The sequence below is a fragment of the Cetorhinus maximus genome, chromosome 24 (genome assembly GCF_964194155.1).
Source record: "Cetorhinus maximus chromosome 24, sCetMax3.hap1.1, whole genome shotgun sequence".
Taxonomy (NCBI): Eukaryota; Metazoa; Chordata; class Chondrichthyes; order Lamniformes; family Cetorhinidae; genus Cetorhinus; species Cetorhinus maximus.
In genome coordinates, this window is record NC_135902.1 from 12189221 (window position 1) to 12216697 (window position 27477).

Sequence of the window (27477 nt, forward strand, 5' to 3'; positions counted from 1 at the left end):
TGAGGGCTGCACGTTGTGAGGTGAGTTGGGGTAGTGAGGGCTGCACGTTGTGAGGTGAGTTGGGCGAGTGAGTGCTGCACGTTGTGAGGTGAGTTGGGGGAGTGAGGGCTGCACGTTGTGAGGTGAGTTGGGGGAGTGAGGGCTGCACGTTGTGAGTTGAGTTGGGGGAGTGAGGGCTGCACGTTGTGAGTTGAGTTTGGGGAGTGAGGGCTGCACGTTGTGAGGTGAGTTGGGGGAGTGATGGCTGCACGTTGCGACGTGAGTTAGTGTAGTGAGGCCTGCACGTTGTGAGGTGAGTTGGGGTAGTGAGGGCTGTACGTTGTGAACTGAGTTGTGGTAGTGAGGGCTGCACGTTGTGAGGTGAGTTGGGGGAGTGAGGTCTGCACGTTGTGTGGTGAGTTGGGGGAGTGAGTGCTGCACGTTGTGAGGTGAGTTGAGGGAATGAGGGCTGCAGGTTGTGAGGTGAGTTGGGGGAGTGAAAGCTGCAGGTTGTGAGGTGAGTTGGTGGAGTGAGGGCTGCAGTTTGTGAGGTGGGTTGGGGGAGTGAAGGCTGCATGTTGTGAGGTGAGTTGGGGGAGTGAGGGCTGCACGTTGTGAGGTGAGTTGGGGGAGTGAAGGCTGCATGTTGTGAGGTGAGTTGGTGGAGTGAGGGCTGCACGTTGTGAGGAGAGTTGGTGGAGTGAGGGCTGCACGTTGTGAGGTGGGTTGGTGGAGTGAGGGCTGACTCTTGTGAGGTGAGTTGGTTGATTGAGGGCTGCACGTTGTGACGTGAGTTGGTCGAGTGAAGGCTGCAGGTTGTGAGGTGAGTTGGGGGAGTGAGGGCTGCACGCTGTGAGGTGAGTTGGGGGAGTGAGGGCTGCACGTTGTGTGGTGAGTTGGGGGAGTGAAGGCTGCATGTTGTGAGGTGAGTTGGGGGAGTGAGGGCTGTACGTTGTGAGGAGAGTTGGTGGAGTGAGGGCTGCACGTTGTGAGGTGGGTTGGTGGAGTAAGGGCTGCATCTTGTGAGGTGAGTTGGTTGATTGAGGGCTGCACGTTGTGATGTGTGTTGGTCGAGTGAGGGCTGCACGTTGTGAGGTGAGTTGGGACAGGGCTGCACGTTGTGAGTTGAGGTGCCCGGGGAAGGTATCCCAGTCTGATGGTTGTGCTGAAGCAGATGATGTGTTTGTGATGAGGGAAGCGGCCACGCATTAGTCCCTACGTGTATAACTTGACCGTTCCTCTGTAACTGTGATAGTTCAGGTGCGGTCACATTGATATTATTGGTGTCGGGCCTGAAGCTTTCTGCGCACTCAAGCAACGGATAGGCCTCCAATTGCCAAAAATTGTTCCAGAACCTTTCATCCAAGACACAGACTACAAACTAGTGTGAGTTTTAGTGGACTGCAGAACAGTTAGATGACTGGGTACATTGTACAATCTCCTTGCTAATACTGGCCATGGAGCAGTCCCTGGGGGAGTTGCTCACAGGCCCTTGCAATGTCTTCATTCAGGTTTGTAGCAGTCTCCCTCATGGATGAAGCTAACAATGCAGCCTTGCAGCATGGGTAAAGACATCATGGCAGCGATGGAGTTTAACCCGCGCAGCAGTGCAGGACCGATGTCCTGGACCAAGATCTCCATGGCAGCCGACATCCTACCAGTGTGAACATCGGTGCCTTGGCTTGATGGTACTTTGACTTCGGACTGAAGGTGGACGGACTCCTCCACTGTGCCTTGCAATCAGAGGAGTGCAGTGGACATCCCTTCCCGATGTTCCCATGATTGTCACGGCAGTTCCAACAACTGATTGAGGGCCAAGTCCAGAGGCTCATCACCTGACTTGGTCTCCCCAGATCCCTTGCCTCCAGCAGTCTTCTGAGTGCTGGTGACCTTGGGTGTCCCTGCCTCCACCTGCTGTGAGAAAGATTGTGTGCTGTGCTCACCAGATTGTGATCCCGAGGCTGGTCTATATCTAGGTCCCACTGAGGTGTGTCACACTGCGCTGGTGGAGGGTGTGGATGAGCATTGTGATGGGTCTTTGAGGGCGCTGCCCTCAGGGTCCTCATCCGAGGTGCTTTTGGTGCTGGAGTCAGGGCCAAGGTTGCCTGATGTGGCAGATGTGCCTATGAGAGAAAGTGGAGATTATTAGTGCATGACTGCCGCGGTACACAGAACAGTGGACTCACAGTTGAGTTGCCAGAGGGATGATCTGTTGCATGATCCTCACTTGTTTGCATGGCGCCGCCCTCATCATCACCACAGGAACGGTCCATGTCCCCTCTGGTCAGCTCTGAAGTGAGGTCTTCGAATGGAGTGAGGACTTTGATGTCCAACACTCCATCCCCAGTCTGAGACCTCTCCCTTTTATTGTGTGCGATCTTGACCTGCATAAAGACAGTTGGAGAGAATGTGAGCAAGGCGCGTGCCAGGCCAAATGAGAAGGATGCCAGGTGTGCATGTGTGTGTATGTCTGCTGAGTGAGACCATGGATGGGATGAGGAGGCAATCTGCAGAGGAGATGAAGCCAGATGGAAATGTGAGGGTGTGTGAGAGAGAGCGTGTGAGTGGTGATGAAGCCAGGTGGAGATGTGAGGGTGTGCGAGAGAGAGCGTGTGAGTGGTGATGAAGCCAGATGGAGATGTGAGGGTGTGTGAGAGAGAGAGAGCGTGTGAGCAGTGATGAAGCCAGGTGGAGATGTGAGGGTGTGTGAGAGAGAGTGTGTGAGTGGTGATGAAGCCAGATGGAGATGTGAGGGTGTGTGAGAGAGAGAGATCGTGTGAGCAGTGATGAAGCCAGGTGGAGATGTGAGGGTGTGTGAGAGAGAGTGTGTGAGTGGTGATGAAGCCAGGTGGAGATGTGAGGGTGTGTGAGAGAGAGCGTGTGAGTGGTGATGAAGCCAGGTGGAGATGTGAGGGTGTGTGTGAGAGAGCGTGTGAGTGGTGATGAAGCCAGGTGGAGATATGAGGGTGTGTGAGAGAGAGCGTGTGAGTGGTGATGAAGCCAGATGGAGATGTGAGGGTGTGAGAGAGAGAGCGTGTGAGTGGTGATGAAGCCAGGTGGAGATGTGAGGGTGTGTGTGAGAGAGAGCGTGTGAGCGGTGATGAAGCCAGGTGGAGATGTGAGGGTGTGTGAGAGAGAGCGTGTGAGCGGTGGTGAAGCCAGGTGGAGATGTGAGGGTGTGTGTGAGAGGGCGTGTGAGCGGTGATGAAGCCAGGTGGAGATGTGAGGGTGTGTGTGTGAGAGAGCGTGTGAGTGGTGATGGATCCAGGTGGAGATGTGAGGGTGTGTGAGAGAGAGAGCGTGTGAGCGGTGATGAAGCCAGGTGGAGATGTGAGGGTGTGTGTGTGAGACAGCGTGTGAGTGGTGATGGATCCAGGTGGAGATGTGAGGGTGTGTGAGAGAGCGTGTGAGTGGTGATGAACCCAGGTGGAGATGTGAGGGTGTGTGTGTGAGAGAGCGTGTGAGTGGTGATGAACCCAGGTGGAGATGTGAGGGTGTGTGTGAGAGAGAGCATGTGAGTGGTGATGAAGCCAGGTGGAGATGTGAGGGTGTGTGTGTGAGACAGCGTGTGAGTGGTGATGGATCCAGGTGGAGATGTGAGGGTGTGTGAGAGAGCGTGTGAGTGGTGATGAAGCCAGGTGGAGATGTGAGGGTGTGTGAGAGAGAGCGTGTGAGTGGTGATGAACCCAGGTGGAGATGTGAGGGTGTGTGTGAGAGAGGGCGTGTGAGTGGTGATGAATCCAGGTGGAGATGTGAGGGTGTGTGTGAGAGAGGGCGTGTGAGTGGTGATGAATCCAGGTGGAGATGTGAGGGTGTGTGTGAGAGAGAGCGTGTGAGTGGTGATGAAGCCAGGTGGAGATGTGAGGGTGTGTGTGAGAGAGGGAGCGTGTGAGTGGTGATGAAGCCAGGTGGAGATGTGAGGGTGTGTGAGAGAGAGAGCGTGTGGTTTTGCAATTTGTATTTACTACAAGAAGATGTGCGCACTGAATTCAAAAGTAATGAGTCCATCAAGACCTTTAGAGATTTTAAAAATTAAATTAAAATATCTATTAACAAAATAAAAGATTTGAAGCACATACATAAGATTACAATTACTTAATACTATAACAACTTCTAAAATTCCTAATTAACCTGACTCCTCGTTACACACACCTTTAAGGCAACAGTCCATACTAGATTTTAGATTTAAAAGAAAGCCAGCAAGTTAACCCAGTACCCACTTGTCAGTGGAACTCCAAATGGTTTTCTCCAACTTCAGTTACTGGACATAGCCAACTTATGCACAAATGGCTGGAGGCTTCTTGAATGCTCTTCCACCCATTCCTGTTAGATCTTACATGGCCCTCACCTCACATAACTTTTCATTCTCCTTTATATATGTTTCTCTCTCTTTAATAAGTAAATTCTATTGTTCCACATGTCTTTGAAATGGTACCTTTCCCATAATATAAAAACTTTCATGTTGCCAATATTGTCAGTAACCTTTGGGAAAAATAAACACACTCCTTCGCCTTGCTTTTCTGGCTAGTTGTAAACAGACTAACATAACTTTGAAATCCAAACAATCCCTTGACTTATCTAAAAATACAAATTCCCTTCACACCTTACATGCTAAGCCTGCATCCATGTTCACTCGTTAGCCTTTCAAAGATATTTCTACACCCAGCTTCTTTTGATAATTCTAAGCTTGCAGTCTACCTGGCTCCAAATGTAATTAAACCACACAGTCAGAACTAACTATATTCACCCGCATAAACCCACTTTACAACAAACCAGAAAGATTTTGTGAAAATTATTATACTTTCGCAGCACCGGGTCATGTCTTCTGTGTAGCTGTCATAGGTTTGAAGCACTGAGAGGTGTGTGCACGGCTGCATTTTAAATATGGCACCCAGTGTGAGGAAGGGGTGAGGTGATGTCATGGTGGGTGAATCGGAGGCCGCCCGCAAGCGAAACAGTGGCCAGGATTTTCCCCTCGGCGATTTGGGGGCGGGGCTCGCTCGCCGAGGGGAAAATGACGCGGGATGACGTCGGGAGGAACCCCTGATGTCATCCCGGGCCCTTTAAATTTTTAGGAAGGCGGGCAGACAACAAAATCAGCTGTCCACCCGCCGACCTGCCAATGGCCAACTGAGGCCATTGACAGGATCATTAAGATAATTAAATACCTGCCCATCCAACCTTAAGGTTGGCGGGCAGGCCAGGAGCCCCAGCAGGCTTCTGAAAAAACCATGAAACCTCATCCACTGACGGGATGAAGTTTCATGTCTGTTTTTAAAAAATGTAATAAATTTTAAGTGTTTATTATCAACATGTCCTATCTCATGTGACACTGTCACATGAGGAGTACATGTTAATAATTGTAATATTTTTCTATTTTTAGACTTTTCTTACTTGTCACTAATCCCCCTGAGACAGGACTTTGCCTAAGGGAGCAGTGCGCATGTGTGAAAGAGCGCACTTTGACAGATGGGGATTCCCTCCCCCCCACAACCCTGCACAGGAAGTGCAGGTGGGCCTTAATTGTCCCGCCCACTCAAAATGGCGGCGGGCCCCGTTTCAGTGGCGGGGGTTGGCTGCCCGCCCGCCGCTGAGCCGGTGGGGCCCACACGCCATCCAAAGGCAAAATTCTACCCAGTGTGTTTCCCGGGAATGCATTATTAATGAGGCAGGGATGGGGCAATACGGTTTGAGAAGCCGCCATTGTGGCCGGCAGGTAATACGTCCTTATTCTCGCCCACTGCCGCACTCAGTGCAAACCTGGGATAACTCCGCCCAACGTCAGTAATCAAAAGTATTGCACGTGGGAGAAAAAAAATGGATGGGAAGAGTGTTCCATAAATGGCATTGACATGGCTGAGATTGGATAAGGTGGGGTTGTTTTCCTTGGCACAGAGAAGGCTGAGGGCAGATTGGATTGAGATGTACAAAATTGTGAGGGTCCTGGATAGAGTGGATGGGAAGGGCATATTTACATTAGCAGAGGTGTCAGTGACTAGGCGGCATAGATTTAAAGTGATTGGTGGAAAGATTAGAGAGGAGGTGAGGGAAATCGTTTTCACCCCGAGGGTTGTAGGAGTCTGGAACTCACTGCCTGGAAAGGTAGTAGAGGCAGAAACCCACAAATCATTTAAAAGGCTTCTGGATATGCACCACAAGTAGTGTAACCTGCAGGGCTACAGACCAAATGCTGGAAAATAGGATTAGGCTTGGTGGTTGTTTATTGGCCATTGCAGACACGCTGGGCCAAGTGGGTTCTGTCTGTGCCATAAACTTTCTATGATTCTATTCTCAGGGTGAGGTTGTCTTAACAAGCACATTCACTGTGTTCAGCAATCAGCAGAACAAATACTGCTCTGAAGGAGAGTCATACAGACTTGAAACATTCCCTCTCCACTATACTCACCCCCATGATGCTGCCAGAGCTGCTGAGCTTTTCCAGCATTTTCTGTTTTTATAACAAATACAATACTGTACTATATAATCAAAGCACAAAATGTTTTGGATGATGGAGTTTCCCGTCCCGCCACTGAAAAAACAGGTGGGGGCTCTTAAAATTTTGTGCTAGAGTTCAAGTTGGACGAAGTCATGATAGATAATACAATGCTCTTATCAGACTGAACCTTCCACTTCTGGTCATGTTAGATAAGAGGGGCATTCAATCCCAGGAGCAGAACTATGAAATAGATCCCTAGCAACAGAAAATGGAGCCAGAGCGACTTCAGCTCTTTAGTCATGATTTAAGATGACTAAGATGTGATCTTACTGAGATGTGCAAGATAGTAAATTGTATAGGAAAGATAAAGCCAGAATACTACTACAAATTAAACTAGACAAGGTCGAAGCCAGTCAAAGCTAAAGTTAGGATATATGCCAGGAAATTACTCTTCACACAATGAGTCATCCAAACATCTGATGGATTTAGGTTGCACAACAGAGGTAAAAATCCTGGAATCATTTACGAAACAATTGGATACTGTGATAGGGACAACATTGGTCTTTCTATAGGGATGAGCTAAGTCAACTTGTTGCACATCCCTGTAGTGATTGTGTAATCCATCAGTCATGGCCATCACAATGCCTAATTCTTGTCATCAGCTGGAAATGAAATGGGACAATTATGATGTGATCATGTAACAGGTCACACCTAGATGAATCATATGGATCAATGGAAGGTACAACATGGAATAATAGTACACATTGAGGAGGAGCAAGCAAGAGGAAAGCTGAGATAAATGAAAGTATGAATTGAAATCATTTCTCTTAAAGGAATAGAATACAAAAGAACAACATCACCTGAAAATGGGCAATCTTGAAACATTGATAGAAAATGAATGGAAGCCATTAAGAATTAGGTAAATCATTCTCAAAGACAGATTATAATTGTTGCAGGCTACTGATAAATTTGCATCGTCTGATCACATAATATTTTGCTGATGGAAAATAGGAGATAATGATTCTCAAGTCTCTGATGAATGAAAGAATTGTAAGAATGATCTCAGACTGTATTCATTTTTGCATATTGTCTCTGAATGTCTTGGAGCACTGTACAGTTATAAGGAAAAGAAATGAAGCAACGCTCTTTCAGTTCCCCTTTCTTTGCAATAATACTACCTCCCCTGGTTCTGGCTGTTTATAGATTTCCTTGAATGATATACATTTTATCAGCACTGAAAGCTTTAACATGTTCACTAATGTTATACTACAATTCTATATCAAAAGAATTCTCATTTTCATGTTTCACGAATTATCTTGTAGCCCTCACCCCCAACATAAGGCAAAAACACTCTTTGATTTCTAACTTCAGGTACAGGAGGACACGTTTCCACGGTTGGATACAAGAAACTTATATTCTTTCATGGGATGTGGACATCACTGGCAAGGTCAGCATTTGTTACCCATCCCTAATTGCTCTTAAACTGAGTGGCTTGCTAGGCCATTTAAGAGTCAACCACTTTGATGTGGATCTGGAGTAACGTTAGGCCAGACCATGTAAGTATGGCAGATTTCCTTCCCTAAAGGACGATAGAGAACCAGATGGATGTTTATGACAATCAATGATACCATCGTCACCCTTATTGAGACTAGCTTTCAATTCCAGATTTTATTAATCACATTTGAATTAATGTCCATAGGACATTGGTCTGGGTGATTGGGGTACTAGTTCAGTGAAAGTATCACTACTCCATCATCTCCCCTTCATTCATTCAACATTCTTCTCTTTATCACAATTTTTCTTTAGTCCTGGTTTTACTTTTCCCACATTTTTAGCAAAGGAATAAAGGTAGATTTCTATATTATGTATATTATTCTCAGAGAATAGTGACTCAGATTATTCTGCGATATGGGCCAATGGTTTTGAAGATAAACATGATTGTGGATTTTTTTGCCCTTGAGAAGGTGGTGATGAGCTGCCTTCTTGAACCACTGCAGTCCATGTGGTGTAGATACACCCACAGTGCTTTTAGGGAGGGAGCTTCAAGATTTTGACCTAGTGACAGTGAAGGAACATAGATCCACCTCAGGATGGCGTGTGGCTTGGAGAGGAACTTGAGGTGGTGGTGTTCCCATGCATCTGCTGCCCTTGCCCTTCTAGGTGTTGGAGGTCATGGGTTTGAAAGGTGCTGTCGAAGGAGCCTTGGTGAGTTGCTGCAGTTGTATCTTGTAGATTGCACATGTTGAAGACAGTGGATGCGGTGCCAATCAAGTGGGCTACTTTGTCCTGGATGATGTTGAGCTTCTTGAGTGTTGTTGGAGCCACACTCATCTAGACAAGTAGAGAGTATTCCATCACATTCCTGACTTGCCCTTTGTAGATGGTGGACAGGTTTTGAGGAGTCAGGAGGTGAGTTGCTTGTTGCAGAATTCCCAGCTTCTGACCTGCTTTTGTAGCCACTGTATTTATATGGCTAGTCCAGTTCAGTTTCTGGTCAATGTTAACCCCCAGGACATTGCTAGTGGGGGATTCTGAAATGGTAATGCCAACGAATGTCAAGGGCAGATGGTTGGATTCTTTCTTGTTGTAGGTGGTCATTGCCTGCCACTTGTGTGGTGCGATTCTAACTTGCCTCTTATCAGCCCAAGCATGAATGCTATCCAGGTCTTGCTGCATATGGACATGGACTGCTTCAGGTCTTTGAAATGCTGGTACACATGTAAGCAGGCTGCTTAATGACAACTGTGAGCCCAGAATTAAACAGGGGGGGTTAAAAAGGACAAGCCTCAAGTGACTTGGCCACATGTGGAGAGAGTTGCAGCAAAAATAGCTTTGGCAGAGTGGATGAATTTCCTGAAAAAGGAACTGGATCTAGTGGCGAAGGCAGTTGTGGTGTAGGATCAGATATAAACTGGGAGAGATACTACAGAAACCCATAGTACCTGGTCTGTATTCGCAAGAGAGGAGACCAAATTCAGAACATAAAATCGAACAAGCAGGAGCATGTGACAGGAATTTGATGGATTGTCCATCCATATTCGTTTCCCAGAATTCTAAAAGAGAAAAGACAGTTCCTGTTTTGTATTCAGCCTCTTCCTCATAATTGATAAAGAAATGCACATTGTCTCTTAATTGTGTGAGTTGTAGCTGTTCCTAAATAGAGAAACTTCATTTAAACCTTTCAGCCCACGCTGGCCTTAGAGGTCACTGCTGAGGTCATGTGACAGAGGTAGAAGAAGCTGTGAGAGCGGAAGGACATTGTTACCCTAGAGGGAATGCAATGAAGGTTGATTAGACTGGTTCCTTGGATGAGGAGACTGCCCTATGAGTAGAGTAGGACTATATTCCCTGGAGTTTAGAAGAATGAGACATCACTAAAACATACAAAGCTCTTAAGTGGCTTGTCAGAGTGGGTGCTGGGAAAACATTTCCCCTGGCTGGGAAATCCACAGCATAGGACCACAGTCTCAAAATAAGGGTTTGGCCATTTAGGACTGAGATGAGGGGCAATTTCTTCACTCAAAAGATTGTGAATCTTTGGAATTCTTTATTCTAGAAAGTTGTGGCTGCTCAGTCATTGATTTTATTCAAGACTGAGATTGTTAGATTTTTGGATACTAAGGGAATTAGCAATATCTGGATTGTAGAGGAAGATGGAGTTGAGAAAGAAGTTTAATTGTGTTGAATGGTTAAGTAGGCTCAACAGGCTAAATGGCCTAATCTAGCTCTTAATTCTTATGCCCTCATGCGACTATGAGTAAATGTTCATTCCATCATAAGAAAGGTATTCATTGGACTAATCACAAAGACCATGGTTTTATTACTCCAATTTGATGCTCATAAAATTCAATAGCCCTGATTGCCAATACTTTATCGATCAGCCTCTTGAAGTCACCTCCTTGTATAGGACCACCATCTGCATGATTAAAATATACCATCATTGGGTATTTATCATTTTCTACCTGAGGGTAAACATGTGTTAACAATGAACATTGTTTTCATTAAAACGAAGATGACTTTTCTTTCTCAAAGTAACTATCTCTAGCAGTACCTTTGCTTATAGTGCATGTGCCCAGTCACCCCACAGAATCACAGGATTGTTATGGTGCAAAAGAGGCCACTTTTGCCCATCGTGTCTGCATCGGTTCTCTAAATGATCAACTCCCCTAGTACTACAGTGACTTTTCCCCCTTGGTAGCCTTACTTTGTACCCTGTCCTAGTTAGGGCTTTACCTCATTATAGATATCAAGAACTGTATTCAATACTCAAAAGTGGGCAAGTGCTTTGTATGGATTAATTTTCACTTTGAGACTTGGAATCTACCCTTCAAGTTCCAGTTTGCTTTTTGTTTAGCCACTGCCGAACATTATGCCTTACATGTTATAGCTTATGCTAATGGATTAAAGGTGTTGCAACAATTTGCATTCATTCAGCACCTTTAACATAAATAGTAACATGTTTACCAATAATGTGCTTCACTGGGGCATTATCAAGCAAAGTCTGAGACTGAGGCACATAAGGTATTATTGCAGGTGACCAAAAACATGGGGCAGGGTTTTCCCTTCGTCGGGTGGGCCTGGGAGCAGCCGTGAAATGGACCGCCGCCTGCAATCGGGCCCTGACCATGATTTCATGCCGGCTGGCCAATTAACGGTCAGCCAGTGTGAAACGTGTACTGACAACCCCAGTGCTGCCGGGGTGGGGGCGGGAGGAGGGCGAGCACTGAAGTCTGCGCATGCGCAGGGGGGAGCGCACACTGAAAGCTCCCTGAAGGCACAGAGCTTTCTCAGGGCGCTGAAGGATTTTACAATCAAAAATAAAGATTTTAAAAATGAGGGAAACATGTCCCCACATATGACTCAGTCACATGAACAGGGACATATTAAAAATGATGTTTAAACATATTTTTAAAAATTAACTGTTGGAAACCACATCCCGCCCGTGGATGAGGTTTCCTAAAAAACCCAAAGGCTGCTTGGCTGACTCGCCCAGCCGCCCACCATAAGGTTAGACGGGCAGCGCAAAATACTATTTAATTAATTGATTAATGGGCTTAATAACCCTCTTAATTGTCGGCGGGGGTGCTGCCGACTCTCGAGTGTGCCCGCTGACCAAAATATTGCGCGAGTGCGCGATGATGTCGAGACGCTCCCCCGACGTCATCGTGCACTATTTTATGCTCGATCGCGGTCTCGCCCGTGGGACATACAATTCTGCCCCTGGTCAAAGAGGTAGGTTTTAAAGTGCATCTTAAAGGGGGAAAGAACGGGAGAGAGGAGAGTTTTAGGGTGGGCATTCCAGAGTTTATGGCCTGAGCGCTGAAGGCGTGGCTGCCAACAGTGGAGCAATTAAAATCGGGACGCACAAGGGGCCAGTATTGGAGAAGAATTCTCATTACAACCTCCAGGTCACTCTGGTCACTTGATTCCCGCATACTGCTCCCAGTTATCTTGTAATTAATTTTTTTTGTTTCCCTTGTCCTTGTCCATAGCTTTGTATTTCTCTATATGGGTGAACAATAATTCCACCTATTTAAGTCTTCCTGAAATCAATTCCTTTGTTCTATTGTTATTCCTCCAATTTAACGATCCTTATTATTGGTCTCCCTTTCACTGTGACTGTACAGGGAAAAACAACCAAACCAATCCCTGCCGTTGGAATAGTCTATTCTAAACTAAAGCTTAGATTTTCCCCTTTGGTGTTTTTTTTTATTCATTCATGGGATATGGGCATCGCTGGCTAGGCCAGCATTTGATGCCCATCTCTAATTGCCCTTGAGAAGGTGGTGGTGAGCTGCCTTCTTGAACCGCTGCAGTCCATGTGGTGTAGGTACACCCACAGTGCTGTTAGGGAGGGAGTTCCAGCATTCTCACTCGGAAACAGTGAAGTGAGAAATGGCAATATATTTCCAAGTCAGGATGGTGTGCGGCTTAGAGGAGAACTACCAGGTGATGGTGTCTGCTGCCCTCGTTCTTTGATATGGTAGCGGTCGTGGATTTGGAAGGTGTTGTCTAAGGAGCCTTGGTGAATTCCTGCAATGCATCTTGTATGTTGTACACACTGCTGCCACTGTGTGTTGGATGTGGAGGGTGTGAATGTTTGTGGAAGGGGTGCCAATCAAGCGGGCTGCTTTGTCCTGGATGATGTCAAGCTTCTTGAGTGGCTTTGGAGCTGCACTCATCCAGGCAAGTGGACAGTATTCCATCACACTCCTGACTTGTGCCTCATAATGGTGGACAGGCTTTGGGGTGTCAGGAAGTGAGATACTCACCGCAGGATTCCAAAACACTGACCTGCTTTTGTAGCCATACTATTTATATGGCTAGCCCAGTTCAGTTTCTGGTCAATGGTAAGCCCCTCCAGGATGCTGATAGCGAGGGATTCAGTGATGGTAATGCCAGTGAATGTCAAGGGGTGAAGGCTAGATTCTCTCTTGTCGGAGATGGTCATTGCCTGGTACTTGTGTGGCATGAATGTTGCCAAACTTGGATATTGTCCAGGTCCTGGTGCATTTGGACATGGGCTATTTCAGTATTTGAGGAGTTGTGAATGATGCTGAACATTGTACAATCATCTTCTGACTTTATGATGGGAGGAAGGTCATTGATGAAGCAGCTGAAGATCGTTGGGCTTAGGGCATTACCCTCAGGAACTCCTGCAGTGATGTCCAGGAGCTGAGATGGTTGACCTCCAACAACCACAACCATCTTCCTTTGTGCGAGGTATGGCTCTAATCAGCAGGCAGTTTCCCCCCTGATTTCCATTGTTCCAGTTCTGTGAGGGCTCCTTGATGTCACACTCGGTCAAACACTGCCTTGATGTCAAGGACAGTATCTCTTATCTATGGTAGTTACCAGCAGGATGATTACTGATGGGTTTTCTGGCAGACTCAAATGGAGATAGGCTGCTTATAAACCACCGAGATCACTAATGTCCTCTAGGGAAGGAAATCAACTGTTCTTACCTGGTCTCGCCAATATGTGAATTCAGCCCTGCACTAATATGGTTGTCTCTTAACTGCCTTTAAAAGTAACCTAGCAAGTCACTCAATTGCATCAGAATGTGACCAGTGGTTAAAGAAGACCCACCACCATCTTGCCAAGGCCAGTTAGGAAATAAATAAATGCAGTCTTTTCCAATGATACCCACATCGTAAGAATAAATTTTTAAACATTCTAAATCAGCTCACTAACTAGTTTTTTGCGAGATCAATGGGGAACTCTAGCTGATATTTTCATCTCCTTAATGGAAGGTCACTGTAGAACCCTTACCACTGCTGTAACTGTGCTTAACTAAATTAGCACAGAACAGGGAACCAGAACATTTTGGCCTGAATTCTCGCTCCCAGGTCAGGAGCACAGATTCGGGATGTTTCCCGGCTTCGCAAACCCAACACAGGGAAAAGTGCCCCACAAGTTGTGATTTTTGTTCTGGGATGCCAGGGTTCTCTTGGTAACCCCAGAACGAGTGCAGAAGCTCCCAGGTGCGTAGGCGGCCTGAGCGGAAGGCCTGCCTTGGTGCACTGGGTTAAAATTTAAAGAAGCAATAAAACATAAAACAACTCCCAGCTACCCCCCACGATGCCCCATCTTTGCCAACCAATTATCTTCACCCACCATGGCCCCTCATGCCCATCTCCCATTATACCTCCTCTGACAACTCATGTCAACCCATGGCCCCCACCCACCATCCTTTGCCCTTACACCTACCATTCCCACTCACTCAGTGTCCACCATGCTGAGATTTTTATTTAATTATTTGTTCATGGGATGTGGGCATCAATGGCTGGGCCAGCATTTCCCTTGAGAACTGACTACTTGCATTTAAGAACCAACCACATTGTTGTGGATCCAGTGTCACATGTAGGGGGCATTAGTGAACCAGATGGGTTTTTATGATGGTTTCATGGTCATCATTAGACTTTCAATTCCACATTTTTTTTATTGAATTCAAATTGCACCATCTGCCATAGTGGGATTTGAATGCAGATACCCAAAGCATTATTCTTGGTATTGGAGTACTAGTTCAGTGACAATACCACTGCGCCACCGTCTCCCCCAATATAAAGTTCTAACACTCTCATTCATAAAAAACCCTTTTTATACATTTGCATTCTTTTAGCTACACTATCCCTTATAACATCAAACATTTCATTCAATTGCATAATCTCTTATAAAAACTAGCATTGGAATTCATGGCCCCACTTCAAAGAGTCTATAACCACTTGGAACTGTCAGTCGAACTGTGAAATGGTAGGCACCCTACTGTGATAATTGAAGGTTGTGAAATCAGTTACGCAGCACTAATCCAGTAATGTAAACCCTTGGTTGTATGTCAACAAACAGAGTGAAATAGCAATCAGTGTTTTTTTCAAACATTCCAGGCATTTTTTTCAAAGATTTCAAGGGCAGAAGTTTTAAATATTTTGACAGCTTGACAGCTGCTTGTGACAATTCACTGGGTGCTTTTGACACTTGTCCTTTGTAGTTCATTTGGACATTTCTACAGTTGTTTTTGACAGTTCACTTTGATACTTTTGACAGTTCCAATGAGTTTGACAGTAACTGAGTTTATGCACTTTTTATGCACATTCATGGGCACCTTACCTCCCCCAAAGGGCACCTGACCTTCCCCAGAGTTGTCCCATGACCATACTGCAATGGGTACCCTAACTCTCCAAAAGGGTACCCCACGTCTTCAAAGGGCTGCACAAAGTTCAGACCCACTCCCAGTTGGCCTAACCTTCACACATTGTGTGAAGACATCAAGCTGAGAAATGAGTGGGGGCAGCCGCTGATTTATATGGGAAGCTGCCTCGGCAAAATGTGCATGTGTGAAAGGCGTCTTCCCCTATTCCTGCCCCTGTGAAAATGGTAGGTGCCGTGCCCAGGGGCGGGACTTCCAATTTTTCTGCCTCTTCCGCCAATTTCGCAACAACAGAGAGGACCTCCATATTTGCGAAAATCCAAGCTTTAGGTTGCTAAAAGAAAACACAATCTTACAAAAAATGGCTCTTAAATAACCTTAATATGCATCGACGTGAATTCTTCTTTAAAAAAACAAGGCAAATACCTCTTTAGGGAATTACTAATATTGAGGTATAACCAGTTTTCAAATGTTTAACAATACCGTGTAATGTTTAATTTGCAACTATCATAGATATAGGACATTTTGAAATACATTCCTGTACTTGGCTCCCCTAACTACACTGACTCAAAGTACATATAATTTCCCATTATATTGAGATTGGAAAACATTATTTATAAGTATGGAACGACTAGAATATTAATTTCTATGTGCTTTAAAATCATTGTAAAATGAAAATGCTTTCTTTTAAGTGTCCAGTCGATTGGTATTATCTATAGTATACTTGAAAACCATCTACAGCTTGTTAATATTATTTACCTGGAGGTACTGGTGTATAAAGTAAAGTGTTTTTTTTTCTTTTGTGTTCAATGCATTTTTTTATATTTAAATCAAATCTGAATTCAGCTAAAACATGCAGGCCACATAAACAATTAATCATCTGTGCCAAGCTAATGCAATGACACTTTCAACACATATTTCAGTTAATTCCCCTCTCTTTGGCATCACTTTACACCTGTTATTTATTCATGAGTTGTTTGTCACTTCACCAAAGGTTCAAATGTGACGCACATTGCAGTAACCCCTTCAAATCCTCATTAATCACTGTGTTTGTCTGCCATTCAGTCCTCTTGATATTTACATTCCTTTTTACATCCCGCACATATCTTGGTCTACACAAGACAACAGCTCCTTACAACCCATCCCTTCCTCTCCTGCTGCTGTCCTGCCATTTATACTTGCACTGGAGCCAGTTCAGAGAATGTTCACTGGGTTGATTCCTGGGATGAAGGGGTTGTCTTATAAGGAACGAGAGATGATCTTATTGAAAAAATAAGATTCTGGTGGGGGCTTGACAGGGTAGATGCTCAGAGGATGGTTCCGCCTTGAGGGGGAATCTAGAACAAGGGGGCACAGATTCAAAATTAGGGGTCTTCCATTTAATATGGAGATGAGAAGGAATTTTTTTCTATCCGAAAGTCACTATTATTTGATTTCTCTATTCCAGCGAGCAGTGCAGACTGGGCCATTGAATCTTTTCAAGGCTAGTTAGATGGATTTTTGATCTATAAAAGAGACAATGGCGATGTGAGTAAGGCAGAAAAGTGGAGCTAAGGCCACAGTCAGATCAGCCATGATGTTATTGAATGGCTGAGTAGACTCGTAGGTCCAAGTGGCCTACTCCTGCTCTTATTTATTATTTTCTTATTTATTCTACTGTCGCTGGTGCTCTCTGTTCCTTACATTGACCGCTGCCCAAGAGATATTTGAATCTGAGCTCTTCCTCCTGCCAGGAAGAGGACCTCCATCTTCTCCTTCATGTCCTTGAGGAGGACCTCCACGTCTGCAAAACAAGGGGCTGCCCTGCTCCGAGTTCTAGGCCTCTGCCGGTCCTGAGAGATCTTTCCACCAGCGTGAAATGCAATGAAATAGCACTCACGGTAATGGGTGCCGTGGTGTAAATCAGGCCTGCTCCCTTTCAATCCCAACACCTTCCCCAACCTCTCCATGGTCGCTAATTGGCTGCCCAACCTGTCTTCCAGCCAATTAGCTGTCCACCCCCATGAAAATCAGGGGTGGGGGATGCAGTGCTGTGGCTGCTCCCCTCGGGGCAGAATCAGGACCTGAAAACAGTCACAACATTCGTTTCCCACCCTAGGAAGGAAATCCTGCCCCAGCCTGATTACACAAGACTAGATCTAAAATGGTTGGTTCTGTAAGTGGTTCCCCCTTTTTCAGAAAACTGTCTCAAATGATCTCGTCCTCCAAGCCACTTTTGTCAATTTAGTTTTCTTCAATTCTTTCCACGGGACGTGGGTGTCACTGGCTAGGCCAGGGTTATTATTATCCTGCCCTCATTGAAAATAACGCATCGAAAATAGGAGCAGGAGATTGATTGCCCTTGAGAAGGTGGTGGTGAGCTGTCTTCTTGATCTGCTGTAGTCCAAGTGTTGTAGGAACACCCACAGCGCTGTGAGGGAGGGAATTCCAGGATTTTGACCCATTGGTAATAAAGGAACAGCGATGTAGTTCCAGGTCAGGATGGAAGGGAACTTGCAGGTGGTGGTGTTTCCATGCACCTGCTGCCCTTGTCTTTCTAGGTGTTGGAGGTCACAGATTTGGAAGGTTAAGTTTGCCCAGTTAATATGAAGATTTAAATCCCAAGGGTTTTACTGCATTACCCTTATCAGGTGTTCTGATAATTTCCTGCTTTACTCTCTCCAGCGCTCGGATTACTGTTACGGGGCCTGCAAACTGCTCCCACCAGAGTTTATTTGTTATTTCTTAGCTTCCACCGATGCTGATTCTGCACCTGATTTTCTGGACTAAGTTCCTTTCCATTTAACTTGTACTTTATTATCAGGGCTATACAAACTTCTTTTCCATTGTGTCTATTTTTCCAAACTGCCAAGTAGCCTGAACTATGTTTTAACAGCTACTCGATCAAATCCATTTATCTCTATTTGTGCCATTAGTTCATCTTTTTCTCAATTATTTGTGCATGCAGATATGTCACCTTTGAATTTTTTACACTTTTACTGCATGCCTTAGCCTTTGTGAAAAACTCTTTGGGTTAGAAAAATGGCTGGCAAAGCAAAAAATCTGAAGAAGACTCAAAATGTTAACTCTGTTTCCCTCTCCACAGATGCTGCCAGACCTGCTGGGTTTTTCCAGCATTTTCAGTTTTTATTTCAGGTTCCCAGCATCCGCAGTATTTTCATTTAATTTTGGCGAAGAAAATTATCCGGCACAATGAACGTGGAGGCAGGAAGACAAACCTTTGCAAAAGTGTTCGGGCAGCATAGTACTTGAGCGACATGTCAGAATGCTTGGGAAATGGTAGTGGTGCTGAATAAGTTGGTAGCAAGGATGCTGGCCCTGGCTATCCTTTTGATAAGATAACACTGCAACATGCCTGGAAGGAGTCACAACAGGAACTTGAGGGCACAACTACCCATTACCATTGTGGACAGCAGCAACCTTGTGATGGGTGAGTGCTGCAGGTTACCTAACAATCCAGCTTCAAATCTGGCATTCTGCTGACTTGGGATGTCTGGACCAGTTCCTCATTGTTAATACATAGGAACATTGAGCCTGTCAAACCTGTTCTGCAAAGCAGGAGCGCTATAAATGCATTGATGAGGTTACTAGCAGGTGCCGCTGGTGCAACCAGCCTACTTCATGTCCCTTCTGTCATCTGCCTCATCTTTTGCCAAAGAAATAATTAAAGCAGGCGTCCCAATGGGAATCACTTCGTCTGAATATTATGGAATCAATGTAAAATAAAAAGCACGTCTGAACAACTCCTCAAGACTTCCTGATGAATTAAGTGGGTAAGAAAGAAGCCAAGAAGGCGCACAAATAATTTCAAATGCTGCCAGATATTTTACTGTAGTGTTTTTGAATGCATTTTTGTAAAAAAAAAAGGAAATGCTACCCATTTACATTATTGAGTGGATGATGACAATATTTGCATAAGTTTAAGGCAATTATATTATTTTTGCTTAATTTTAATCTATTAAACTGTAAACTGATTGGTACTTCAGGTTAACAGTAAAAATTGAATGCAGCACTAAATCCAGTTGAATGGATGTGCCCCTATTTTCTTCATTTGTTATGCCTATTTCACACTCAATGATTGGGCATAACTATGCTTTCAAACACCTCATAATGACAAAATATCAAAAAAGCCTAAAGCAAGAGAAATATTTGTTTACGAATTAAGGAATGTAATGAAGCATCAGATTTAGGTTTAGTATCAGAACCATAAAATAATAAATGATGAATTTAATTTGCAGCATTTACAAGGTGTTAGTCACCCTTACAAATCCCCTCACGGAGAAATGAAAATATAGGCCTTTAAGTGCAAGCAAAAAAAAGGAGCGGGCATAGCAGAGGTTTTTGAGGCAGTTCCTTGAGGTGGGAATGAGGTGATCCTTTGAGTACAGTGATTACGGTGGGAGGGCGCTGGTGAGAAGTGACTGAAGCATTCTGGGAGACGTCAGCGCAGTCACCACGACTCAGGAGGGAATCGAGGAGAAGGACTCTTGCACTCAACACTTGAAAAAGAGCGCGGATCTTGAAGGCAGGTCAGTTGAAAAAGAGTGCGGAGATTGAAAATAAAAGGAGGGGAAGCTGAAGAGGAGCGGCCAGCGTGTGAGCGGCCAGTGGGCGAGTGGCCCAGTGAAGGAGTGGAGCTTTGAGGCTTTGGCTTGAAAGGCTTCGGCGAGCAGAGGCTGAGGACGAGCTTGCTCCCGAGTGAGGTAAGGCCGGGTAAGTTCCTTTAATTAAATTGGGAGTAGGTAATGGAGGCAGCAGTTAGGGCAGTCGAGTGCTCCGAATGCAGCATGTGGGAAGTCTGGGACAGCACAATTGTCCCTGATGACTACATCTGCAAAAGATGCATACAGCTGCAGCTCCTGAGAAGCCGAGTTAGGGAACTGGAGCTGGAGCTGGATGAACTTCGGATCATTCGGGAGGCAGAAGCAGTAATAGACAGGAGTTTCAGGGAGACAGTCACCCCTAAAAGTCAGGAGGCAGGTAGCTGGGTGACTGTCAGGAGAGGGAAGGGGAATAGACAGAAAGAGCAGAGCACCCCTGTGGCCGTTCCCATCAACAATAGGTATACCGTTTTGGATACTGTTGGTGGGGACGACCTACCAGGAACAAGTTGTAGTGGTCATGTCTCTGGCACCAAGACTGGACCCTCAGCTCAGAAAGGAGGGAGGGAAAAGAGGAGAGCAGTAGTGATAGGGGATTCGATAGTTAGGGAGACAGATAAGAGGTTCTGTGGGAGAGATCGAGAATCCCGGATGGTATGTTGCCTCCCTGATGCCAGGGTCCGCGATATCTCGGATCGAATTCTCAGTATTCTCAGGAGGGTGGGGGGTGAGCAGCCAGATGTCGTGGTCCATGTAGGGACCAATGACGTGGATAGGATGGAGGAGGAGGTCCTGCAAAGAGAGTTTAGGGAGTTAGGTGCAAAGTTGAAGGACAGGACCTCCAGGGTTGCGATCTCAGGAGTGCTACCCGTGCCACGTACTAGTGAGGCTAGAAATAGGAAGATAATGCAGCTAAATACGTGGCTAAGGAGATGGTGCAGGAGGGAGGGCTTCATGTTTCTTGACAATTGGGCTCTGTTCCAGGGAAGGTGTGACCTGTTCCGACGAGACAGTTTGCACCTGAACTGGAAGGGGACTAACATCCTTGCGGGTAGGTTTGCTAGTGTTGCTCTGGGGTGTTTAAACTAGATTTGCAGGGGGAGTGCCACCAGAGTGTTAGAGCAGATAGTGAGGTGGAGGAGGATAAAGGTCAAACGAGGAATGTATGTATAGACAGAAATCAAGGGTCCTATGTGATAGAAATGTTCTCAGGTGCATCTATTTCAAGGAGTATTGTCGGAAAGGCAGATGAGCTTAGGGCGTGGATTGGCACGTGGGATTACAACATTATTGCTATTAGTGAGACTTGGTTGCAGGAGGGGCAGGACTGGCAGCTCAATGTTCCGGGGTTCTGTTGTTTCAGACATGATAGAGGGGGAGGGATGAAAGGGGGAGGAGTGGCATTACTAGTCAGGGAAAATATCACAGCTGTGCATAAGCAGGACAGCCCGGAGGGCTCGTCTACAGAGGCCATATGGGTGGAGCTGAGGAATGGGAAAGGTGTGACCACACTAATATGGTTATATTATAGACCGCCCAATAGTCAGAGAGAATTGGAGGAGCAAATCTGTAGAGAGATAGCAGACCGGTGTAAGAAACAGAAAGTTGTGATAGTAGGAGATTTTAACTTTCCACATATTGACTGGGACTCCCATACTGTAAAAGGGCTGGATGGCTTGGAGTTTGTCAAATGTGTTCAGGAAAGTTTTCTAAATCAATATATAGCGGTACCAATGAGAGAGGATGCAATACTTGGTCTCCTATTAGGGAACCAGACAGGTCAGGTGACAGAAGTATGTGTAGGCGAACATTTTGGGTCCAGAGACCACAATGTCATTAGTTTTAAGCTAATTATGGATAAGGATAGGTCTGGTCCTCGAGTTGAGATTCTAAATTGGAGAAAGGCCAATTTTGTGGAAATGAGAAAGAATCTAGGAAGAGTGGATTGGGATAAGTTGTTTTCTGGCAAGGATGTGTTCAGTAAGTGGAAGGCATTCAAAGGCGAAATTTTGAGAGTGCAGAGTTTGCATGTTCCTGTCAGGATTAAAGGCAAAGTTAACAGGCATAGGGAAACTTGGTTTTCAAGGGATATTGGCGATCTGGTTAAGAAGAAGAGAGAGGTGTATAGCAGGTATAGGCAACAAGGAGCAAATCAGGTACTGGTAAAGTATAGAAAATGTAAGAAAATACTAAAGAAGGAAATCAGGAAGGCAAAAAGAAGACATGAGGTTGCTTTGGCAGATAATGTGAAGGTAAACCCGAAGGGTTTCTACAAGTATATTAAGAGTAAAAGGATAGTAAGGGACACAATTGGTCCCCTTGAAGATCAGAGTGGATCATGTGTGGAGCCTCACGAGATGGGGGAGATCTTAAACAGTTTTTTTGCATCAGTATTTACTCAGGAAACTGGCATAGTGTATAAGGAAGGAAGGGAAACAAGCAGTAGTTTCATGGAACATATAGAGATTAAAGAGGAGGAGGTGCTTGCTGCCTTACAGCGAATAAAGGTAGATAAATCCCCCGGGCCTGACATGATATTCCCTCGGACCTCGAGGAAGACTAGTGTAGAAATTGCAGGGGCCCTGGCAGAAATATTTAAAATGTCCTTAGCCACAGGTGAGGTGCCGAAGGATTGGAGGGTAGCTCATGTTGTTCCGTTGTTTAAAAAAGGCTCCAAAAGTAAACCAGGTAATTACAGGCCAGTGAGCCTGATGTCAGTAGTAGGTAAATTATTGGAAGGTGTTCTGAGAGATCGGATATATAATTATTTGGACAGCCAAGGGCTGCTTAAGGATAGTCAGCATGGCTTTGTGCGTGGTAGGTCGTGTTTAACGAACCTTGTAGAGTTTTTCGAGGAGATTACCAAGAAAGTAGATGAAGGAAAGGCTGTGGATGTTGTCTACATGTACTTTAGTAAGGCCTTTGACAAGGTCCCACATGGGAGGTTAGTTCAGAAGGTTCAGACACTTGGTATCCATGGAGAGGTTGTAAACTGGATTCGAAATTGGTTGTGTGGGAGAAGACAGAGAGTGGTAGTGGATGATTGCTTCTCAGACTGGAGGTCTGTGACTAGTGGTGTGCCTCAGGGATCTGTACTGGGACCATTGTTGTTTGTTGTCTATATCAATGATTTAGATGATAATGTGGTGAATTGGATCCGCAAGTTTGCTGATGACACTAAGATTGGAGGCATTGTGGACAGCGAGGAAGGCTTTCAAAGCTTGCAGAGAGATCTGGACCAACTGGAAAAATGGGCCAGAAAATGGGAGATGGAATTTAATGCGGAAAAGTGTGAGGTGTTACATTTTGGAAGGTCAAACCAAGGTAGGACATACACAGTAAATGGTAGGGCACTGAGGAGTGCGGAGGAACAAAGGGATCTGGGAGTTCAGATACATAATTCCCTGAAAGTGGCGTCACAGGTAGACAAGGTTGTAAAGAAAGCTTTTGGCATACTGGCCTTCATAAATCAAAGTATTGAGTATAGGAGTTGGGATGTTATGGTGAGGTTGTATAAGACATTGGTGAGGCCAACTTTGGAGTATTGTGTGCAGTTCTGGTCGCCTAACTACAGGAAGGATATCAGTAAGATTGAGAGAGTGCAGAGAAGATTTACTAGGATGTTGCCGGGTCTTAAGGAGTTGAGTTACAGGGAAAGAGTAAACAGGTTAGGACTTTATTCCTTGGAGCGTAGAAGAATGAGGGGAGATTTGATAGAAGTTTACAAAATTGTGAGGGGTATAGACAGAGTAAATGCGAGTAGGCTCTTTCCACTTAGATTAGGAGAGATAAACACGAGAGGACATGGTTTTAGGGTGAAAGGGGAAAGGTTTAGGGGCAACATTAGGGGGAACTTCTTCACTCAGAGAGTGGTAAGAGTGTGGAACGAGCTACCATCTGACGTGGTAAATGCGGGCTCACTCTTAAGGTTTAAGATTAAATTAGATAGATCTGGAGGGTTATGGACTGGGTGCAGGTCGATGGGACTAGCGGAATAATATTTCGGCACAGACTAGAAGGGCCGAATGGCCTGTTTTCTGTGCTGTAGTGTTCTATGGTTCTATAATACAAATCAGGATATTCCTGGTACAATGTCCCAATCTTTCATTCATTGCTTTTGTCAGTAAGTTTGTGTAAATACATTTTTTGGATAAAATACTACAAGGAAATCACAATATATGTCTGCTTTATTTGTCGTCTTTTGGAGTCAAAGACCCACCTTCTTTTTCCAATATTTCCTTTCAAAGTTTGATTTGACGCTTGTTTAACATGCATAAACATAATCAATGATGCACAGCAGTCACTGCACGTGCAGGTAGCAATGAGCACTGACAATAAAACACTCCAGACATACCAATAGTTTCATATTAGCAAAATCTCATTAATACAATCTCTTACAGAAATGTCAGAGCTTCAAAATTAATTCCATTTCTGTGCTTCTAACCAAATACCTAAAAGACCCATTGACTGTCTCTGGGAAAGAAATGGCTGTTTAAAATGAAGTACTCCTTTGTATTTTAAAACGACCATCTAGCCTTATTATTAGAAGCAAGGGTTAATGTTTGGCTTTGACTGGGGCATTCCCTTACATGGAATCGCTTCTCATCCCTTTCCGGGATTGTCCCTAATATCCCTTCCAGTCTTCATCTACGTGTTGTTTGAACCATGGGGCCAATTAGGCTCCAGTTTGGATTTAAAGGGACACCACATTATTATCAACATCTGTTACAACTACGTTCATTAATACATCCAACGCTGAAGGTGGGTGGAGGTCTTTGCTTCTATTTGTTAGTCTGTAAACAATATATCTCAAAAACTAACAAACAGATTTCAACAAAACTTGGTACACAGATAGGATGTTGCCAAAGGAAGAACTGATTAGTTTTTGGTGAAGATATGGCACTGGATCCTGGAATTTTTCAAAGGTTCTGTTAACATGGGGAGATAGGGCAAATTGACATTTTCTTTTAGAATGTTGTGGATTGCCTCAGCTGCTGTGCTGGAATTTGTCACAGCCGTCAAACTGTGAGCAGAGCTTTCAGAGCAGATTGTTGGGTGTGGATTGGCCTGAAGCCTCCTCAGTGAGATGGAAGCGCTGAATAAAAAGCTTTCTTTTCTCAGCTTTGTAGCTACAGGGCATCAAACAGGCTGGGAACAGCCCCAGGAAAGAGTTGCGTTGTTGTAATAACGTTGAGTTAACACAGTGTGGCAGAGCTACGTGCTTTACTGAGGACCCTCTTCACTTGTTAACAGTTGGGAACATCTGTAACACTACACTTTCTAAACAGAAATTCTCAGCATTTGGCACTTACCAGGACCTGAAACGATTGTGTGTTTTGATCAATTCACCAAGAGAAAGACGAAAGAGATTATCAGCCCTTTTCCTTCCTTGTGGAGTTTCTCGATGGAAGCTTTCTGCATCTACGCCTGTTTTAATTACATATATTTTCATGCGACCAGTGTTTTTTTTAATGCTTGTTCATCTGCTCTTTTGCTTCCTCAGGTTGCCTGCATTGCCAATGAATTTATTAATTTTATGGCTTAAAATAGCAAGCCGTTTCACCAGCTCCCTGTGGTAATTATTTTTGACAGTCTGCCAATGAAAGCATCTTTTTCCTTTCAAAAAATGCAAATCACAGTCAGGAGAATGTGAACTGTATCTAAGCTACCTCTAACAGCTCTTATTGGTTGCAGAGGTCACTTCTGGTTGCTTAAGCAATAAGTATGAATAATTCCAAATATATTATCCATGGACATTTCTGCTCCTGCTGATGGAATGAGGAGCAGCAAGCCGGAAAATGGCATTTACTGGTTGGCTAGGAGTTGAAGGGATGAAATCTGCCAACCTATCAATCACTTGAATGGCCAATTGGACGTTATTGGTCCTCCCTGAATAGTCCACTGTTTCTATCTGACAACTGCACTTCAAACAGCACAGTTCAAAGTGTCAGAAATGCAATGAGGAAGCAGGAAAGAAAGACAGTCACTTCACGCCCGATTTTTCTCACCTGGAGTTGGACATTTTTAAGCACCCACCAATCTGCAAACTTCCTTGCCCAACAGAAATTCATCTGCAGCTGACCGAATGATTTCGAGCAGTGGTGCGCTATGGGATGGACGAAGCAGAGCAAGGTAAGTATGAGGCACGGCTGAAAGAGGTGTTTGACAGTTTTGACACCATTCGGCGCTGGGTCACTGGGCCGAAAAGAGCTGGCTGATCTCTGTCACATGCTACAGTTACAAGAAGTGGCTCCTGTGTTGCTGCAGACTGTTCTTCAAGGAAACCTCTCCGGCAGGCAGAGCTGACGAGAGACAAACTAAGCCTGGTCACCAGGGAAGGAGGAGGGGACTAGGGCCAAGCTAAGGATTTGTGTTTGACTAACGCCGACCTTGCATTCGCATCTGGTGGCACACACTCAGAGCTGGCCTTGGTGGAATTCATACAAAAGTGAGTCGGAAGTGGGTTGCTTTTCAGCCTGGGTTTTACTCCTCTCCTGGACTTGGAAAATAATCAAATATTAAATAAGAATAAGAAAAACCTAACGAGTGGGCTGCATGAGTGGCCCTCCTTCATCTCAGTGGGCCGCAAGATTGAACTCGGGCACGTGCCCTAACCATGACCCCCATGAATAAGAATTTGCGGGCCATGCCGATTGAACCATAGCAGCGCTTTGATTGGACGCAGAGAGAGCGCACGCCTTTCACAGTCAATGTTGTGTGCAATCAGCACACACCTCACTTCACGCGCCCTTGCTTTGCGTATCACTTCAGTAATACCAGTAATAACCCACGCGGACGGAAACCAACAGAATCTGGCAGCCCTGGGCATGGGCAATGGTCAACAAAATGTCCTGCGGACCATTCGGAACCCTGATGGGTCGCGTGTGGCCCGCAGGCTGCAGGTTACCCACCACTGATTTAGGGAAACAGATTCTGTTGACACAGTTGCCAAATTTGCCTGAGTTTATTGGTGAGGTAACAGAGAGGGTAAATGAGGGTAATGCGGTTGATATGGTGCACACGGACCTCCAAAAGGCATTTGATAAAATGTCACACACAGAATTGTGAACAAAGTTAGAGCTTATGGAACAGAAGTGACAGTAGCAGCATTGTTACAATAATGAGGTTTAAACATGTATAATGTTTTTAGACTGTGTCTTTAACCTTACGTTAAAATGAAGGGGGTCATGTGACTATCCCGAATCCTGCCTGATAACAACCCTGGCTATGTCAAGGCATCTGCTGAGAACACAAGAAATGGGAGCAGACCTCACGGCCCATCCAGCCATTCAATATGATCAGGGCTGATCTTGTGCTTCAACTGCACTTTCCTGCCCACTCCCCATATCCTTTGCTTAGCAACGTGCGAAGTTCTCAAACCTGGGAACAATACCCAAGGGCAGCTGTGCTAACATTGAATAAGCTTACTGTCTCCAAGCTTTTGGGCAGAAGAGAAAAGAGAGAGAGGGAAAGGACAGCAGTTAGTGTGGTCAGCAGAGAGTAGAGGCTGCAGGTACTTTGTGAACTACTGAAGCTCGATACCAGAGGAATATGGTCTCTAGTTGAAGAGATACATTCCACAGCCATCTAAATAATCGGGAAGATTCACCCTGGCATGGCCAGGAGGGAAGAGGAATCATTGGAGCGGGCTTTACTCTGGCAATAAATTTGGGAAACACTCCAAAAACTAAGGGAAGCGCCTGAAGACATCCCTCGAAGTTACTACTCAGCGAAATGGGGAAATATGAACCCTTTGGAAGCTGGGAGTGATTATGGACAGTTTGCTATAAGGATATAATTCCAAGGAGAGTGCG

General features: G+C 45.2%; 1 long non-coding RNA gene across 1 annotated transcript; it reads left to right on the forward strand.

Annotated features, from left to right (window-relative positions):
* Positions 1 to 6611: 6611 nt before the first annotated feature.
* On the forward strand, positions 6612 to 19076 carry LOC144699558 (uncharacterized). The gene is made up of 3 exons (XR_013580561.1): positions 6612 to 7334; positions 7787 to 7862; positions 18148 to 19076. It is a non-coding gene; the product is annotated as an uncharacterized LOC144699558 (long non-coding RNA).
* Positions 19077 to 27477: the final 8401 nt, after the last annotated feature.